The sequence below is a fragment of the Myodes glareolus genome, chromosome 1, assembly GCF_982192425.1.
Source record: "Myodes glareolus chromosome 1, mMyoGla1.1, whole genome shotgun sequence".
In the NCBI taxonomy this organism is placed as follows: domain Eukaryota; kingdom Metazoa; phylum Chordata; class Mammalia; order Rodentia; family Cricetidae; genus Myodes; species Myodes glareolus.
Genome location: NC_142026.1, coordinates 30,963,294 through 30,969,106, shown reverse-complemented (window position 1 = coordinate 30,969,106; position 5,813 = coordinate 30,963,294). Strand labels below are relative to the sequence as shown.

The 5,813-nt window shown below is 47.6% G+C and overlaps 1 long non-coding RNA gene across 2 annotated transcripts; it reads right to left on the bottom strand.

Annotated features, from left to right (window-relative positions):
- Positions 1-302: 302 nt before the first annotated feature.
- Positions 303-4,816, bottom strand: LOC125405353 (uncharacterized). Of its 2 annotated transcripts, none has more exons than XR_014999409.2 (4): positions 4,714-4,816; positions 4,127-4,289; positions 3,668-3,879; positions 303-581 (listed from the first exon to the last, which is right to left on the bottom strand). It is a non-coding gene; the product is annotated as an uncharacterized LOC125405353 (long non-coding RNA). The 2 variants fall into 2 exon arrangements; XR_014999408.2 differs by having other exon boundaries at positions 4,602-4,794.
- Positions 4,817-5,813: the final 997 nt, after the last annotated feature.

The following is a 5,813-nucleotide window of genomic DNA, read 5'->3' as shown; positions in this document are numbered from 1 at the left end:
GGAGTTTGAGGCAGCAGAAGGAAAGATTCGGAGAACCAAGTAGATGAATTCACACTTTAAGAAGCAGAAATGAGGGCTGGGGTGCAACTCAGTTGGTAGAGCGGTTGCCTAAACATGAAGCCCCAGGTTCCATCTGCATGAACCAGGTGTGGGCAACCGTGGGTTCAAGGTCAGCCTGGTACACTTGTGAGAGAGACTGTCTCAAAGGAACAAAACTAACAACAACAAACCCAAAACGTAGAAGTGAGGGGATATGACTGGCTATGCATTTGGGTAAAATAAAATACAAAAAGGCAGGGTGGTTCCATAACGTCTTCTAGCATTGTTTTAATTTTCCAGGACTGAGTGAAGAAACAAACAACTTGTGATAGGGGTGGCAGGAAAAAGAGAAGTGCTTCCGGCTCTAGAGGCTGAGGACCAGGACTGAAGTGTATGTGGGCACCTGCTCCAGGCCTCCCTTAAGTTCTGGTGATCTGGGTGTCCTTCTTAGCGTGCAGATTCATTGCCTCCATCTTTATCTTCCCATCCGTATGACTTCTCCCCTCATGCCTGTAGTGAGTATTTCTCTGTATCACCAGCTCCTAAATAATGACATGGAGAATTAATATTAATTATAAAAGCTTGGCCTTAGCTTGGCTTGTCCCACTAGCCCTTATAACTTAAATTAACCCATGCATTTTCATAGACGTCTGTCGTGTGGCTCATCACCTCATCTCTCCTTACTGCTCATGCTGCTTCTCCCAAGCTGACGGGCAAATCCTCCTGTTTTCTCAGAGACCTCTCTGTCCCCAGAAGTCCCGCCCAACCTCTTCCTACCTAGCCATTGGCCATTCACCTCTTTATTACACCAATCACAGTGACACATCTTCACACAGGGTACTGGAACATTCCACAGCACATGCCTCTCCGTGTCAAAACCTCCCACTTCTCATACAGATACCAGTCATACTGAATAGGGAGCCCGCTTTTCTCCAGGACTTGACTCCTCTTAGTGAATTATGTGGGTATCAACTGTTTCCAATCCAGCTCCCGGTCTGAGGTACCAGGGGTTAGAACTTTTGGGTTGGAGTGGGCACAGTTCAATCTACAGCAATAAACAGCATCTGTGTAATATACAAAGTATATTCATATTTCCAAAAATATGAACACTAGGTTTTTTTTTAAATGTGTGTGTATGTGTGATGCATGTGGTGTGTGTAACTCACATGTGGTGATCTGAGGACAACTTGTGGAAATAGATTCTCTTTCTTTCCATGTGGCCCCTAGATACCAAATGAGATCATCTTTGGTGGCAAGTGCCTCTATCCACAGAACAGTCTTATCTGCCCAACATTAGAAATTTAAACAGGAATCTTTTATGAGAGGAAAACAAAACAAATCAAAAAATCCAATTTCTGGAAACCAAGGCAAGAACAAAACAACCAACATCCTGTGTACCAGCAGCTTCTTCAGGCTGAGCTCCAGGCTCCGCACTCAGGCAGTGAGCCAGAGGATGGAGCAGGCCTCTCCTGACAGCTCCAGCATGCCACCTTCAGCCCCTGACGTGTCCCTGAGAGGGGACCTTTCAGGTTTGAAAGCTCAGGGGTATGGAGGTTACATTTACATTGGGAATAGCAATTACCATTCTCCTGAGGTCCGCATGTAGGGGTTGAATTAGTTGCAAAAACAGCTTGAGGAAGGAAGGGCTCATTTGGGATCACAATTTGAGGCGACAGCCCATTATGGCAGGGAAAGATGGCGGCATGAGTGTGAGGCACTGGCCATACTGTGTCTGTACTCGGGGAGCAGAGAGTCGGATATTGGTATTGAGTTCATTTTCTCCTCTTTGCCTTTTCAATTTGTCTGGGATCCCAGCTTATAGGGTGAGCATTCCCTCATCAATGAGACCTCTCTGGAGACACCTTCACAGTCAAGCCTAGAGGTATGTCTCCTCTAGATGGCATGACTCCAAATGCCATCATGTTGAGAATCAAGATTAACTACTGTTCAGTATGTCTTCTCAGGACTGACATGGATAAAACTAGACTGGAGATAAACAGGATGGAGCTCAGGGTGGTGTGCTGGCAGGTTTTATATCAGTCTGATACAAGCGATCATCATTTGGGAAGAGGGGACCACGACTGAGCAAACACCCCCAGAAGATTGGCTTGTGGGGAATTTTCTTGAATGATGATTGATACGGGAGGGCCCAGCTCACCGTGGGTGGTAGCATCCCTGGGCAGGTGGTCCTGGGATGGTATAAGAAAGCAGACGAGAAAGCCATGGAGAGCAAGGTAGGAAGCAACACCCCTTCATGGTCTCTGCTCGAGTGCCTTCCTAAAGGTTCCTGCTACAGTTTCTGCCCTGTATTCCCTAGGTGGGAGAGTGACCTGGGAGTTATAAGCTGAAAAAAAGCCTTTTCACCCCCAAGCTGTTTATGCCACGGTGTTTAACGCAGCAACAGAAGCTTAATTAAGACGCAGAGTGAATAACTGCCAGCTGCCACACTGCCTAGCCCGTTTCCACCTTCAGGAACAAAGGATGCTAGCCACCCTGTGCATATTGGCTGATGAGAGGGCGCAGTGAGACAACTTGCCAGGCTCCCATGCCCTGTGCAAGGGAGCTCCCGGTGAAATGGTGCAGCTGTGTAGCCTCAGGGAAATAAGGCATGTCTCCTGGGGTCATCAGGGAGTCTTCTCCTGTCCACCGGTGGTCTTGTGGAGGTGACCATCAGAGAGAAGAGTGTTACGAAGCCGGTAAGCCTCTCCTCCATTCCCTTGTAATCAACGGCCAGATCTGAGGGGACTGGGAGCCAGTGGCTCCTCAGCTCACCCAGGACAGGAGGATGGAGCGACCTCCGGGTGGTGTGCCCACATCTGTGAAGATGCTGTCACCGGCAGGACTGAGTCTTTCTAAATTTGTGTACTGAACCTCGGTTACTCAGGATCTGATTGCACATGGAGACATGGTTCTCAGTGTTGATCCCCAGAACTCACATTTAAAAAGATTGGGTTGGGTGGTACATGCTTGTAACTACAGAACCGGGCAGGTGAAGGAAGGATGCCTGGGATCCCTGGGCCAGCCTAGCCTACATGCTGAGCTCCAGGCCTGTGAAAGATCCTGGGTCAGTCAATCAATGAATCAATCAATGACTGAATGATGCCTGAGGAAAGACACCCAAGCTTGTCCTCTGGCGACCCACGTGTTCATACACACATGTGTATACACAGACACACAGCAGGTACTTAAGATAAAGTGGGGTTGTCAAGGTGGGCACTTATGGGGTGCGAATCCTTTTGGGAAAAGGAGACTGGAACACACAGAAGTTATGGGAAGTTGGCCACCTCAAGCCAGAGGCAGCACTTGCAGAAGAACTAGCCCGGTCCCTGGTTTTCCTTTCAGAATGCCAACCTGAAGTACCATAACGTAATGACTGTTTGCTGTTTTAAGCTGTCTGCTCTGTACCATGCTGTGGTGGCAACCAAAGCCAGCTGAGATAGGTGCCGCCTTGCCCTGATAAGGCCCCAGCGGTGGCAGTGAGGATTCAAGTCTCCCACAAGAGGGGGACTTCAGGCTTCAGGTGTTAAATATCCAGCTAATAGGCTTTTTCAAATGAGGGCTTCCAAAGCCTCAGGGGCCCTTACCTCCTCTTCTCTGGCTGTACAGAGAATGAATAGAAGGTGCTTACTCTCATGCATTGCTGTTTACTTGCCACGGGGCTGTGGTACCAGCGTGTGGGCAAGCAGAACTGTGAACTCTCCCAAATCACCTTCATCTTCTTCCTCTTCCAGCTGCGCTTGTCTCTGTTGCTTGCCTCTCCAAGATGCCACAAAGGGGTCCTTCTTAGGCCTATTTGGCCATGTCCCTCTTCCGTCCCCTTCAACAAGCTTGGTAGACCCCCTGTAAGCCCAAGAAACAGTTTACATATCTGACATTTGTGGCCTGTCTCTGCCACCTCTTGCTCCATTTTCTGGTAGCTTCTTCCCTCTGTGGAGCCTGTCCTTCCACCGTATTCTACTGTCATTACCTCTTAGCCACAGGCACCTTGAGGCCTTAGCCATGACCCAAGCAGTTCTACCTGGACTGAGCCACCTTCCTCTCCCTGGGAAACCACAGCGTGAGGACCTGCTTCAGGACTGTTTCTCACCCTCCCCTCTTTCCTCTTGTGGTCTCCAAAGAAACGTCACACTGTCGCACACGTACACACAAACGGATCTGCGAAGGTAATGAATTTAATTCGGCATGCATCCTGTCCTCAGAAGATGAGCACCGTGGTAAATTATGGATGTATTCAGAAAGACGAGTGGTGTCTGAGGGAGAAATGAGGAGGATTACGTAAATTGTTTTGAAACAATAATGCTCAGCTTTAGGGATCAGTAGCATGGGTGGCTTCGGTCCAAGACTGAGCAGGCAGTTCCCAGGAAGACAACTTCACAGAACTGCTGTATAAGGCTGTGGCTTTGGCAGAGTCTCCTGAGACAGTTCCTGCTATCTGACATAGCACACAGATGTGTGGGGGACCCAGCAGCTCTCCTAGCGATGCCTACTCACCCCAGATAGGCAGCCAACAGCAGAAATCACCCAAGCCCAATTTGGAGAGCCATTTTATTGGGGATACTTACAGAATATGGGTGATAGGCTTCTGCAAGGAGCAGAATGACTTGAAGACAGAATCACTAAGAGCCCACCCCATCATGAGTGATAATTTTCACAACCCGGAACATGCTGTCCAACCTGCAGGTAGCTTAACATGTTGTGGGTGGTAATCTTTTCTGGTGGCTCAGCTGGGCTCTGCTTCTTCCAGGTGGTTCAGCAGTCCTTACAGCTTATATATACTTGGGAACCCTGCCTAGTGAATCTGGTCAGTTTCAGGGACTTCCTGAAGCTTTTGAGTTGTTTACTTCCTGAGTTTAAGGTGTTTTTCTCCAGACTGGGCTGGTTTACTTCCCTTTAGGATATCCTTTTGTTTTACCCCCTCTCTATCATCCAGAACTTTAGGAGCTTCCTTCCATGGGGGAGGGTTTATTTGGGGCTCACATTTCCAGAGGGCTAGCGTCCATGACCATCGTGGCAGGGAACATGGCAACAAGCAGATGGACATAGTAACTAAAGCAGCAAGCAGGCTGCTGAGGGTTCACATTGCACACCACGAAGGAAGCAGAGAGACAGAAAAAACTGAAAATGGGGCAAATCTTGAGACCTCAAAGTCTAGTCTTATACTACTACAATATACTAGTACTGGCTAGTTCTCAGAGACGTACTTCTACCCAACAAGGCCACACCTCCTAACCTGCCACAAACAGCTACTAAATGGGACCACGCATTTGAATGTTTGAACTATGGGGGACATTTCCTTCACAACACTACAGCAAGCCCATACAAGCTCATACATACAAAGGTCTGTATATGTTTGCATACATACACATGGATGCATGTATTGTCTATGTTGTATCTGTAAGTGTTGGCTGTGAGCTCCATGCAGGTGGAATTGTATAGTTTCCCTTTATTGAGTGTTACAGTATTCACCTTTGAGAGACATATAAACAAATGTTAAAATATTTTTTCAAGTATAAAGGTCTAAAACTTAAGATGTTAAGAGAAAGATGCACCTTTCTATAGCAACATAAACATGGAAATGAGTTATGAAAGAGAAATACTGATTTATGTTTTGGTCTGAACATAAAATAGCATTCACGGTCTCATGAGTTTACATACTTGGTCCCCTGATAATGGCACTTCATGGAGAGGGTGTGGAACTGTAGGGAGGGAAGGTTTAGCTGGAGGAAGTGGATTCCTAGGGGTTGGGCTTTGAGGTTTAGAGCACAGCCCTGTTT